Here is a 12,499-nt window from a genome sequence, read left to right on the forward strand (position 1 = left end):
GGGAGACTGAAGGAAATATACCCTAAAGGCAATAATGAAGTTTTTATTTATATTTCCTTATATCATGATAAATGTTTATTATTCATGCTAGAATTGTATTAACCGAAAACTTAGTACATGTGTGAATACATAGACAAATAGAGTGTCACTAGTATGCCTCTACTTGACTAGCTTGTTGAATCAATGATGGTTATGTTTCCTAACCATAGACATGAGTTGTCATTTGATAACGGGATCACATAATTAGAGAATGATGTGATTGACTTGACCCATCTGTTAGCTTAGCAGGATGATCGTTTAGTTTGTGGCTATCGCTTTCTCCATAACTTATACATGTTCCTATGACTATGAGATCATGCAACTCCCGAATACCAGAGGAACACTTAGTGTGCTATCAAACGTCACAACATAACTGGGTGACTATAAAGATGCTCTATAGGTGTCTCCGATGGTGTTTGTTGAGTTGGCATAGATCGAGATTAGGATTTGTCACTCCGAGTATCAGAGAGGTATCTTTGGGCCCTCTCGGTAATGCACATCACTATAAGCCTTGCAAGCGATGTGACTAATGAGTTATTTACGGGATGATGCATTACAGAACGAGTAAAGAGACTTGCCGGTAACGAGATTGAACTAGGTATTGAGATACCGACGATCGAATCTCAGGCAAGTAACATACCGATGACAAAGGGAACAACGTATATCGTTATGCGGTTTGACCGATAAAGATCTTTGTAGAATATGTGGGAGCCAATATGAATATCCAGGTTCCGCTATTGGTTATTGACCGGAGACGTGTATCGTTCATGTCTACATAGGTCTCAAACCCGTAGGGTCCGCACGCTTAACGTTCGATAACGATCGGTATTATGAGTTTATGTGTTTTGATGTACCGAAGGTAGTTCGGAGTCCCGGATATGATCACGGACATGACGAGGAGTCTCGAAATGGTCGAGACATGAATATTGATATATTGGACAGCTATATTCGGACATTGGAAGTGTTCCGGGTGATTTCGGACAAAACCAGGGTGCCGGAGGGTTACCGGCACCCCCCGGGTAAAGTTTGGCCTTCATGGGCCATAGGGAAGAGGGGAGGTAGCCCACAAGGGGTAGCCGTGCCCCCTCCCTATAGGGAGTCCGAATTGGACTAGGGAGGGGGGGCGCCCCCCTTTCCTTCTCCTTTCCCTCTCCCTTCCTTCCCCTTCCCCTCCTAATTGGACTAGGAAAGAGGGAGTCCTACTTCTACTAGGAGGAGGACTCCTCCCCTCCTTGGCACGCCCTAGGGCCGGCTGGCCTCCCCCTTGCTCCTTTATATTTGGGGGCAGGGGCACCCTAGAACACACAAGTTGATTGTTTCCAGCCGTGTGCGGTGCCCCCCTCCACCATAATCCACCTCGATCATATCGTCGTAGTGCTTAGGCGAAGCCCTGCGCCAGTAGCTTCATGATCACCATCATCACACCGTCGTGCTGATGAAGCTCTCCCTCGCCACTCAGCTGGATCGAGAGTTCATGGGACGTCACCGAGCCGAACGTGCATAGATCGCGGAGGTGCCATACTTTCGGTACTAGGATCGGTCGAATCATGAACATGCACGACTACATCAACCGCATTGTCATAACGCTTTCGCTTACGGTCTACAAGGGTACGTGGACAACACTCTTCCCCTCTCGTTGCTATGCATCACCATGATAGATCTTGTGTGTGCGTAGGATTTTTTTTTGAAATTACTGCGTTCCCAACAGCAAGTGCGCGCCTCTAACGGTATCCGCACGTGCAGGAGGAACACCGTGCAGCGGACTAGTAGGTATGACCACATAGTCAGCGGTTGACTGGAGGTGGCTATTCGCAACACATGCAAACCCTAGTGACATGTAACACCCCGGATGTAACTTTCCCAATTTGTACTCCAACTCTTGCCGTTTCCGGCGTTAAGTTATATTTATTTCCTCGGGTTTGGGTTTTTGTCTCCATGTGTTGATGTCGTTGTCATGCATCTCATATCATGTCATCATGTGCATTGCATTTGCATACGTGTTCGTCTCATGCATTCGAGCATTTTCCCCGTTGTCCGTTGTGCATTCCGGCGTTTCGTTCTCCTCCGGTGGTCATTTCTACCTTTCTTTCGTGTGTGGGGATTAAACATTTCCGGATTGGACCGATACTTGCCAAGCGGCCTTGGTTTCCTACCGGTAGACCGCCTGTCAAGTTTCGTATCATTTGGACTTCGTTTGATACTCCAACGGTTAACCGAGGGACCGAAAAGGCCTCGTGTGTGTTGCAGCCCAACACCCCTCCAATTTGGCCCAAAACCCACCTAAGTCTTCTCCATCATCTAGATCGTTCGATCAGGATCGCGTGGCCGAAAACCGCACCTCATTTAGACTCTCCTAGCTCCCTCTATGGCTATAAATAGACCCCTCTCGAAAAATCCGGATCCTCCCCCGTCCAAACCCTAAAAATCCACCGCACCGCACCGGACTTTGTCCGCCCCGCGCCGGACAAATCCCGCCGCCGCCGCCAGCCACTCCTCGCCCGACACATGGCGCGCCGCCACCCGCTCCCGCGCCGGCCCGCTCGGCCCGGGAAGAGCCCCCGCGGCCCAGCCGCCCGCGCCGCGCCTCCTCTCGCCAACCCCGCCGCCTTCTTCCGCGGTCCGGCCACCGCCGCCACCGCAAGCCGCCGCCCGAGCTCGCCGGCCGGTCGCCGCCCGCGCCGCCCCGGCCTCCGTGCTCGCCGCCGCCGCCTCCTCTTCGGCCGGCCTCCTCTCCCTCGTCGCCGACCAGTCCTCCGGCGAGCCCCGCGCCCTCCTCCGGCAAAACTCCGGCCGGCCGACCTCGTTTTGCGCCAGATCCGGATCGGGTGAATAGTAAACCCTAGATCCGCGGGTGTTTTTTTCCTAAGTCCCAAAATTCCAGATCCAAGTTGCCATGTTCATAGCCTCGTAACTTTGCATCCGTAGCTCCGATTCATGCATATAGCATATTAAAATGTTCATCTCAGAGAGTACATCATTTCATTCCATTGCGTCATTTTCATTTGAGTTCATCTTGATGCCCGAAATGCTGTTAGAAGAGGGCTACTTGAGTTAATTGTCAGATCTGCTACTCCGTTTAGCTTTTTGTCATTTTTGCCATGATTAATGTGTGCATGATATGCCCATGAGTTCTACATGTGTTTTGTTAAGGGTTTTGTCATCTTTCCAGAGGTGCAACCCATGTATTTTTGTGATGTGTGTGGTGACTAGTGCAAGCTTGCAAAGTGGTGCACTTGCTAATTCTGTTTTCAGGGACTTAGCATTTCCACTAAGTCCTTGACCTGTTTATCTCATGATGCCATATGTTCATGTTGTTTCCTAGTGATCCGTGCCTCTTTTGAGGATGATCAGTAAGGATGTTTTGTTAATATTGTAGTGCTCTATCCATCCGTGCCTTTGTTTGCAATTATGGAGCACCCTAGCTTGAGTCAATCGAGCTCTACTTTTGCTACTTCGTGAATCTGGGCAGATTGTCAACTTGTTTGCAATTTTGCCGATGATGTTGTAGTTGATCCGTGCATGCTATGCTATTGTTCTTGCCATTTCTAGCTTGAATTTTGTGCCTTCTTGATGGGTGTATGCTTGTATTTCCATGGCTTGCACTGTAGTGAGTGCATCAAGCTCGTAAACATGCCTACTTGAGTTATATTTCAGCATGTGTCAGTTTTTCACTAAGTCTGAAAACTGATTATGTTTTTGCTATGTTCACATGCTTGCAATTGTATTTTCTGATCCCTTTTGGCTCAAGGTCATTAAGGGACTTTTGTTAAGCTCTTTGAGTAGCTCCATGCCATGCTTTACTTTGCCGTGTTCAGGTCCTGTAGCATGTAGTTTTGTTGCTCCAAAGAGTGCTACCTGATCTGAAATTCCAGACAAGTGTTAATTTCACTAAGTCTGAGATCTGTTTGTCATATGCATTTTTGCCATGCTTGTTTGAACCTGTTAATGGATGATTTGGCCGTAGCTAAGTGCTAGACTTTTGTTAAGCATCTTATGTAAATCCCTGCCATGTATTTTTTTGTCATGTTTGGGTGCTGTAGCATGTTCATCTCATTGCATTTAGATAGCTACTTGCTGTAAATCGAAGACCGGTGTCATTTTTGAATCGCTTGCCATTTCCAAACCGTAACTCCGATTCCAGCGTTCTTTATATCGTTTTCAAGCGATTTCATCTCATCTTTCCAGTGGCACACTTGGTTTTCCAAGTTTAGGCCAGGTTCATGCATTTCCTGTCATATCTTGCATTTTGCATCCCGCATCGCATTCCGCATAGCATATCATCATTGCATCATATTGCTTGGTCTTGCACGTGGTTGATTGTATCCTTGTTGCTTGTTTGTCTTGTTTGGGTAGAGCCGGGAGACGAGTACGCTAACGAGCAGCCCGTTGAGTTTGCTTTTGAGGATCCAGTCAACTCTGACAACTGTGCAGGCAAGATGATCATACCCTCGAAATCACTACTATCTTTGCTATGCTAGTTTGCTCGCTCTTTTGCTATGCCATTGCTACGATGCCTACCACTTGTTTTCAAGCCTCCCAAATTGCCATGTCAAACCTCTAACCCACCATGTCCTAGCAAACTGTTGATTGGCTATGTTACCGCTTTGCTCAGCCCCTCTTATAGCGTTGCTAGTTGCAGGTGAAGATTGAAGGCCGTTCCTTGTTGGAACATTTATTTACTTGTTGGGATATCATTATATTGCTATGTTATCTTAATGCATCTATATACTTGGTAAAGGGTGGAAGGCTCAGCCTCTCTCCTAGTGTTTTGTTCCACTCTTGCCGCCCTAGTTTCTGTCATATCGGTGTTATGTTCCCGGATTTTTCGTTCCTTACGCGGTTGGGTTATAATGGGAACCCCTTGATAGTTCGCCTTGATTAAAGCTTTTCCAGCAATGCCCAACATTGGTTTTACCATTCGCCACCTAGCCTTTTCTTTCCCTTGGGTTCTGCAGACTCAAGGGTTATCATTATTTTAACCCCCCCGGGCCAGTGCTCCTCTGAGTGTTGGTCCAAATTGTCAGCCGCCGGTGGCTACCAGGGGCAACTCTGGGCTGGCCTACCGGAAGTTTGGACAATCTGAGTGTGCCCTGAGAAAGAGATATGTGCAGCTCCTATCGGGATTTTTCGGCACATTCGGGCGGTGTTGCTGGTCTTGTTTTAACCTGTCGAAGTGTCTTGAAGAACCGAGATACCGAGTCTGAGCGGAATGTCTTGGGAGGAGGTCTATTCCTTCGTTGACCGTGAGAGCTTGTCATGGGCTAAGTTGGGACTCCCCTGCAGGGATTTGAACTTTCGAAATCCGTTCCCGCGGTTATGGGCAGATGGGAATTTGTTAATGTCCGGTTGTAGATAACTTGAACCTTAACTTAATTAAAATGAATCAACTGAGTGTGTTATCGTGATGGCCTCTTCTCGGCGGAGTCCGGGAAGCGGACACGGTGTTGGAGTAATGTTTGCGCAGGTTGCTCTCTAGTTTCTCGCTCGCGCTTTGCCTCCTCTTCTCGCTCTCTTTTACGAATAAGTTAGCCACCATATATGCTAGTCGCTTGCTGCAGCTCCACATATATTTACCTTGCCTTACCTACAAGCTTAAATAGTCTTGATCGCGAGGGTGCGAGATTGCTGAGTCCCTGTGGCTCATAGATTACTATTACACCAGATGCAGGGCCTGATGATTCCGCTCCAAAAGACGCGTTTGAGCTCAAGTGGGAGTTCGACAAAGACTCTCAACGTTACTATGTTTCCTTTCCCGATGATCAGTAGTGGTGCCCAGTTGGGGGTGAACGGGACCGTTGTCGCATGTTCGGTTCTCTTTTATTTTGGCGCCATAGTCGGGCCATGAGTGTTTGGATGATGTAATGTTATTTATGTACCTTATTGACGTGGCGAGTGTAAGCCAACTATGTTATCTCCCCTTTATTATTTACATTACATGGGATGTTGTGAAGATTGCCTAATTTGCAACATATGCCTTCAATGCGATTATGTCTCTAAGTCGTGCCTCGACACGTGGGAGCTATATTCGCATCGAGGGTGTTACATGACAGCTCCAAAGTGATCAATCTGATGAGTGTGCCACACCCCACTTTATATAGGCGTCCGCCATGGGCTTAACACTTGGGCCTTGCACGACCCTAAAGCCCATAAGTCCACTCAGCCAGAATCTGAACATAAGACCCTATTCGCATCACATCCAACTAGTGTCCTCGGATCCGACCTCGTAGGTTCCTTCCCTTAAGCGCGACCCCTTAGGTTCAAGCCGACTTGGTCGCAGTTCGGATCACCTCCGAACTGCACGGTTGGTAGCGGCCCCTATCAAGGCATGCCGAACACCAAGCAGACTATGAAGTTGGTACATCATACTTCCATTCCTTTTGCCACACAATATATGTTGTCGGGCTCAAGGTGAGTCTGTCATCCTTGTGCTAGCCCGACCTCTTTCTCGTTCCAATGATGTTGACCACAAACCGGATTATCTCATAATCCTAATCGCATGGCCATGCTTATCTTGGTCGGATCACATGAGGGGCCCAGAGTATATCAGTTGGGGATATTACTACTGGGCATAAACCGGCTAGGAGAGGGCCCAGGGCCCAAAGGCGGATTAAGGCCCATAGACATAAACCGACATTGATATGTAAACTTGTGATGTAAGATAGAAAGAGTAGAGACCGAGCCGGACACGTTTATGAGCCAGCCTCGGGATTCTGTAAACCGACGGGCGTCAACCTCTGTATATAAAGGGACGACCCGACGACGGTTTAGGGACAACAAACAATAGCTCGAGAGCCAGGAAAAGCGGATTCGCTCCCTGGTCATCGGAACCTAAGCAATTCCATCACAACTGGACGTAGGCTTTTACCTTCACTGCAAGGGGCCGAACCAGTATAATTCCTTGCGTCCCTTGTCCTCTTTAACCCCTTTTAGCTAACCCATTGCGATGGCTCCACGACTAAGTCCTTTCACGAGGACATCTGCCGTGACAATTCCACGACAGTTGGCACCCACCGTGGGGCTGTCGCAAGATGGTTTCGAGTTCTTGAAGGGCAGCTTCGAAGGACTCAAGGGATACGCTGTGTGCCGGATGACCAAGAGTCGCCGCGGCAAACTCTACATCGACGATGCAGGCTAGGGCCCCGAGGCCGGCTCGATCGAGTACAGGTACTGGGTCCCCTTTGGCGGAATACACATCTTCATTGGCAAAATCGGTGAAGCGGGCCCTGAGCTGGACGTCTGCACCGACATCATCGAGACGGCTCAGCGTGCAAGACCTGCCCGCATTCAGCATGCTGTGAAGCGTGCCTTCATGGGAGTCATCCATGGAGCGGAATCTGAGGATAGATCGGTATCTAGTGGCAAAACCGTCATTTACTCTAATGACGAGTCTTCAACCAGAGAAACTGAGTCGCTGTATCAGCTGCATGATGGCCGGGTTAGCGGTGGTTCCGATGGCAACAATATTCTGGACCTCCTTGAACCGCCGAGCCGAGTTGCGATCTTCATGGCCGGTACACAATCGGTGCAACATTATTCTACCGCTGCAGCGGTGATTTCTGGTTCAGCAGTGGCAACACCAGCAGGAGCAGGGGGCTCTGCACCACCACCGGCTTAGGTTTTGTCCGATTTGTTCGACACTTTGGCAACGTTGCTAGCAGCAGAGGTTGACGTGGCAAACCAGGATCAGCATAACACGGAGATTGCAAAGGTAAAAGATCAGATAGGTCAAGCTAAGGTGGATCTGGCAGCGGAGAACACTAGGATGGCCGCCGAACAGGCCGAGTTAGAGGCACATGCCTATCGGCATATGCTGGACCAAAGTGCGTCAGATGATGTCATGAGGAGAAGGTACCGATCTCACCTGCCGCCGGTTTACGAGGGAAGAAACCTCTTTAACACGCCAGGAGCAGGCACCAGCAACCAGCCAATGGTAAACCAGGCGGAGGCACCTAGAACAGGGGCACCGGTTCAGCCGCGCGCGATGGATCCGCCCCCTCAGCCTCGTCAGAACGATGCCCCATCACGGCACATTTCAACGCCTCCAGGTCATTACTCTAACCCGTTGGATAACATCGTTGCCGCCGCTTCACGATTGGCAGGTCTCCCGATCGATGGCGAGTCCCCAGTGGCAGTTGAGACACAATGGGCTAGGGAGCTACTTCAGACGGCCTTGAATCAGCAGCAGGCCTATTCATATAGCCGCGAAAGGATCCATTCTACTCCCCTCCCGAGCCGAAGTTATAGCAGGCATATGGATGAACCAACCATATCAAGCAGTGCGTGGAATCGTAATTCGCCCCGTGGCCATAACCCGGCGGGTGGAAGGGGTGATGCTCAGGATGTGGTGGATCACGCTAGGGCACGTCAAGAGGCCGAGTTAGCGGTGCAGCATGAAGCCCGCCAACTTACTCCGGTTCGTCCAACAACGTCGGTGGAACCAGGGGTTACCTCCAGTTCTTTGGGGGTACAGTGTCTCGTCCCAGCGCTGCGCAATGTACGGCTTCCCAAGGATTTCAAAGGCCCGCGTAAGGTGCCGAACTACACTGCCGATTTATCCCCCGAGTCATGGGTTGAAAGCTATGAGGTGGCAATGGAGATGCTGGATGTGGATGATGCGGCATGTGCCAAATACTTTACCATGATGTTGGAGGGAACAACTCGCACATGGTTGAAAAACCTGCCGGGTAACTCCATTGGGTCGTGGGCCGAGTTAAGGGCCCACTTTATCCAGAATTTCAAGGATATGTGCAAGCAGCCCATGTCAATTGTGGACTTAGCTGCCTGTGTCTAGGAGGAAGGAGATTCAACAACCCGTTGGGTGTGCCGAGTTTCGGAGATTTTGCATTCATCAGACCACATCAACGCTAATACAACAGTTTTAACATTGGAAGGCAATTGCCGGTTTGCACCTCTAAATTTGAAGTTGGGACGGATCAAACGTCATTGCAATGACATGGGAACACTTATGGCAGCTCTGGTGAAGTATGCCGACTCTGATAGTACCAAGGACCCCGAGTCTGACAACGACAAGACAGGAAAGGGAAAGAAGAGCGGCAGCACCAAAGGGCAGCAGCATAACCCGGCGGGTCACGGAAACAGCGGTAAGCGTAAAGCGGATATCAGTTTAGATTTTGTGGCGAATACCAACGCGCAGGACAAAGGCTAGCGTCGTAAGGGTAAACCGCCCCTGCGTGGTGGAGTACCAAGTCCCAATCCAGAGCGCCTGTCTCACTTGTTAAACCAGCCTTGCCTGAAGCATGGGTCACGGGATAAGCCAGCCACGTACCTCTGGAAGGATTGTTATATTATGCAGGAATTCAAAAATTTAGATTTTTTTGGTATGATCATGGACCGGGCGGCGGTTCGGGCCCCGGATCTCATGGGCCGGGTTACGGTGGAGGCAGTTCCGGTTCAGGTTTTCACGGTAATCAGAGAGGACGTGGCAATCTAGGCAATTAGGGCAACCAAGGTGGTTATAATCATCAAGGGAGTCAGCAGCAACAGCAGCAGTCGGGTTACCAGAGCAACCCGAAGCAATTGAATAGTGGGCAGTACCATGTCTTCACCACAAGTCTATGCAAGCGCAATCAGAAGCTTCATAAAAGGGTAGTGAACTCCGTTTGTCAGATGTGGGGTTCTGGCAAACCCTTAAGGTTCGAACACTAGGGTGCGCGCGAAGTCTTTTCCTCCCACCGATCTACGCCCTAGCTCGCTAAGATCTCGCGAACGAACTCGACGAACTCGCAACACAGAAAGACACAAGATTTATACTGGTTCGGGCCACCGTTGTGGTGTAATACCCTACTCCAGTGTGGTGGTGGTGGATTGCCTCTTGGGCTGATGATGAACAATACAAGGGGAAGAACAGCCTCCTCAGGTTGAGGTGTTCTTGTGCTTGGCTAACTTGTGTGGGTGAGTGCTGAATGAACTGCTCCCTGAACTGCCCCCTCCCCTACTGCGGTGGTTAGCTCTACTTATATAGGCCCTGGTCCTCTTCCCAAATATTGAGCGGGAAGGGAGCCAACAACAGTGGGCAAATTTGAAGGGGGACAGCTAGTACAAGCCATCCTGACAAAGGTGGTCTTCACCTGCGAAAGGCTCTGGTGGTGATGCTGTCTTGGGCTCCATGATGACATCCGTCTTGCCGTCCTTCTGTTCTTGGTCTTGTTGCACCGATATGGCAACCTTGGCCTGATGCCTCGATACTCCTCGCCTGCGCTGGCCTCCTTAGCACCAAAGAGGAAACAAGGACGCTACGCACTGGCGCCCACCTGGCGCCCGCCTGGTGTCGATCGTCATGGCTCACGTCACGAGAGCCTCGTGAGGTTCGCCTCGCCTTGATATCTCCGCTCCTTGTGAGCCTTCCCGACTAGGCCACTCCAGAGGAGGTCTCATGCCGTATGCCTCGCGAGGCTTGGCCCCTCGCGAGGGTCTTGGATGCCTTGTTGATGAAGATGAGCCGTATGGCCTGCTGGCTTAGCCACGCCGCGGGCCGCAAGCAGGAAAGTCTGGGGACCCCCGTTCCGAGAACGCCGACAGTAGCCCCTGGGCCCAAGGTGCGCTCGGGCTTGGCTTCGGGGCAAAGCCAAGGGTCAAGTACGGAGCACCACGGGCCCCCAAAAGCCTGCGGCCTCGGTTGACACATGGCGGTTGATTGGACATGGGCGTCTCCACTTCCCCATGCTGCCTCGGCAATTGCACGACTTGACAAGTCCTTGCAACATGCAAGGAAAACCATCATTACCTGCGATCGTGGGAGGTGTCGGTTGGCCTTCTCTTGCTATAAATGGGGAGGGGCCTGAGCCCCCGTTGCCCATCTCTTCCTTGCTCGCTTGCTTCTTCCTCCTTGCTCCACTGCTAACATCAATGGAGCCTATCAGAAGGTTCTCCGCCGAAGAAAAGGGGAAGGCCCCCCGAGATGACCCGGAGCCACTTTCGCTGAAGAAAAGGTCGATCCACCGCCATGACGAAGCGGCGATGCAGGTGGTGACGAGGCCTCCCCCAGGGTATCCACTACCCTTGTATGTCCAAGCCAAGGGCTCAGGAGGGCGGAGCGACGATCAACGTCGCCCGCGCTGTGCCCGGGGTCGCCGCGCCGCGGCGACGCGCGCCGTCGCCCCCGGAATCCATGCCACAGACTCCTCGCGCGATCTGGTGCTGTGGGCGCCGATGGCCCCAAGCTCTTGGATCCGCTTCCCACGGTTCTTCTCCTACGTGATGCCGCCGAGGGGGCCTCTCGAGCTCTGGTTACAGCACGCCGACTGCGGTGCTCCGGCGACTGGAGCAGAGATCGAAGCGGTCCCCACCGGCAAGATCTTCATGACTCGTGGCTGGGGCGAGATTGCGCGGGTCTGCCGTGTGAGGGCGCCCTCGCGATCCACCTTGAGTACGATGACGTCTCCATGCTCTTCTTCAAGGTCTTCGATGCCGAGGGCCGCCACCTGGAGTGCTGCTCCGGAGAGGAGCGTGAGGCTGACGCGCGTTCAGCTCGCGGCCACTCCAGCAGTAGCAGCCCTTGGGAGTCCAACAACTCTCCTGAGCTTTACGAGACTCCGGAGACGAGCGACGACAGCTACGTGCCCCCGAGCTCTCGCCGTGCTCGAAGCAGTGCCGCCGCGTCTGGCCGTCGCTGCCGCTAATCTGGATGGGGTTGGCGCCGGCCTCCCGTGGCCCACTGTTGATGATGGTGTCTGCCACAGGAGGGTGTAGATAGGGCCCTTCTTAGTGTTAGCTTTCATTCCCTGTGAAGAATCATGAAGCGCCCCGTGGGGGCATATAAGGGTCTGTAATGTCTTTTGTGCTTATCTTCCCTACTATGAAAATTTGGTGAACGCGCGTCCTGTTAAGGCTCGGTCCCCCTTTCTTCCCTCGCAATAGCTTTTTGCTCTACGCCGACAGGTCCCGGTCCCCAGGCAAGCTACAGCCGTCGCTGATATGCCAGGTCGTGATGCTGTGGTCAAGGCCAGGGGGTGAGGGCTGGAGAGCCAGTAAGAGCTCCTGAGTCGCGATGCTCAGGAGCCCCCCTTTTAACGCGCAAGCGAATTGCACGCTGTGAATGTACCCGCGGCAGGTGGCAATCGAGCAGGCGATAACCGTAGGCAGGTTAAGCAGGGAAGGCAAATCAGCTTGGATAAATGCTGGAAGATACATGCCATTGGGTCTGGCCCGAGCGGCTTGGGGATGATGCAGCCTGAGGGGCGCCCCCAGCAAGGTAAGCTAAAGACATGAGCAAAATGGATACATGCCGTAGGGACGGATCCACGCGGCCTGGGAATAATGCAGCCCAAGGGGCGCTCCCAGCTTAAACGAGCTTGGAAGATGTCACCTGGTTCTGTAGACGAAGCAGAGTTGGTGCAGCTGAAGGCGTGCGTCGAAGAAATGACTCCTCATGAGCCCCCGGAGCCCTGAGCCTTGGGAGGCTCTGGGGGCTCAGGAGGCTCCCTGAAGACCGTCTCCGTTG

Source organism: Triticum dicoccoides, chromosome 5A, assembly GCF_002162155.2.
Source record: "Triticum dicoccoides isolate Atlit2015 ecotype Zavitan chromosome 5A, WEW_v2.0, whole genome shotgun sequence".
Lineage (NCBI taxonomy): Eukaryota > Viridiplantae > Streptophyta > Magnoliopsida > Poales > Poaceae > Triticum > Triticum dicoccoides.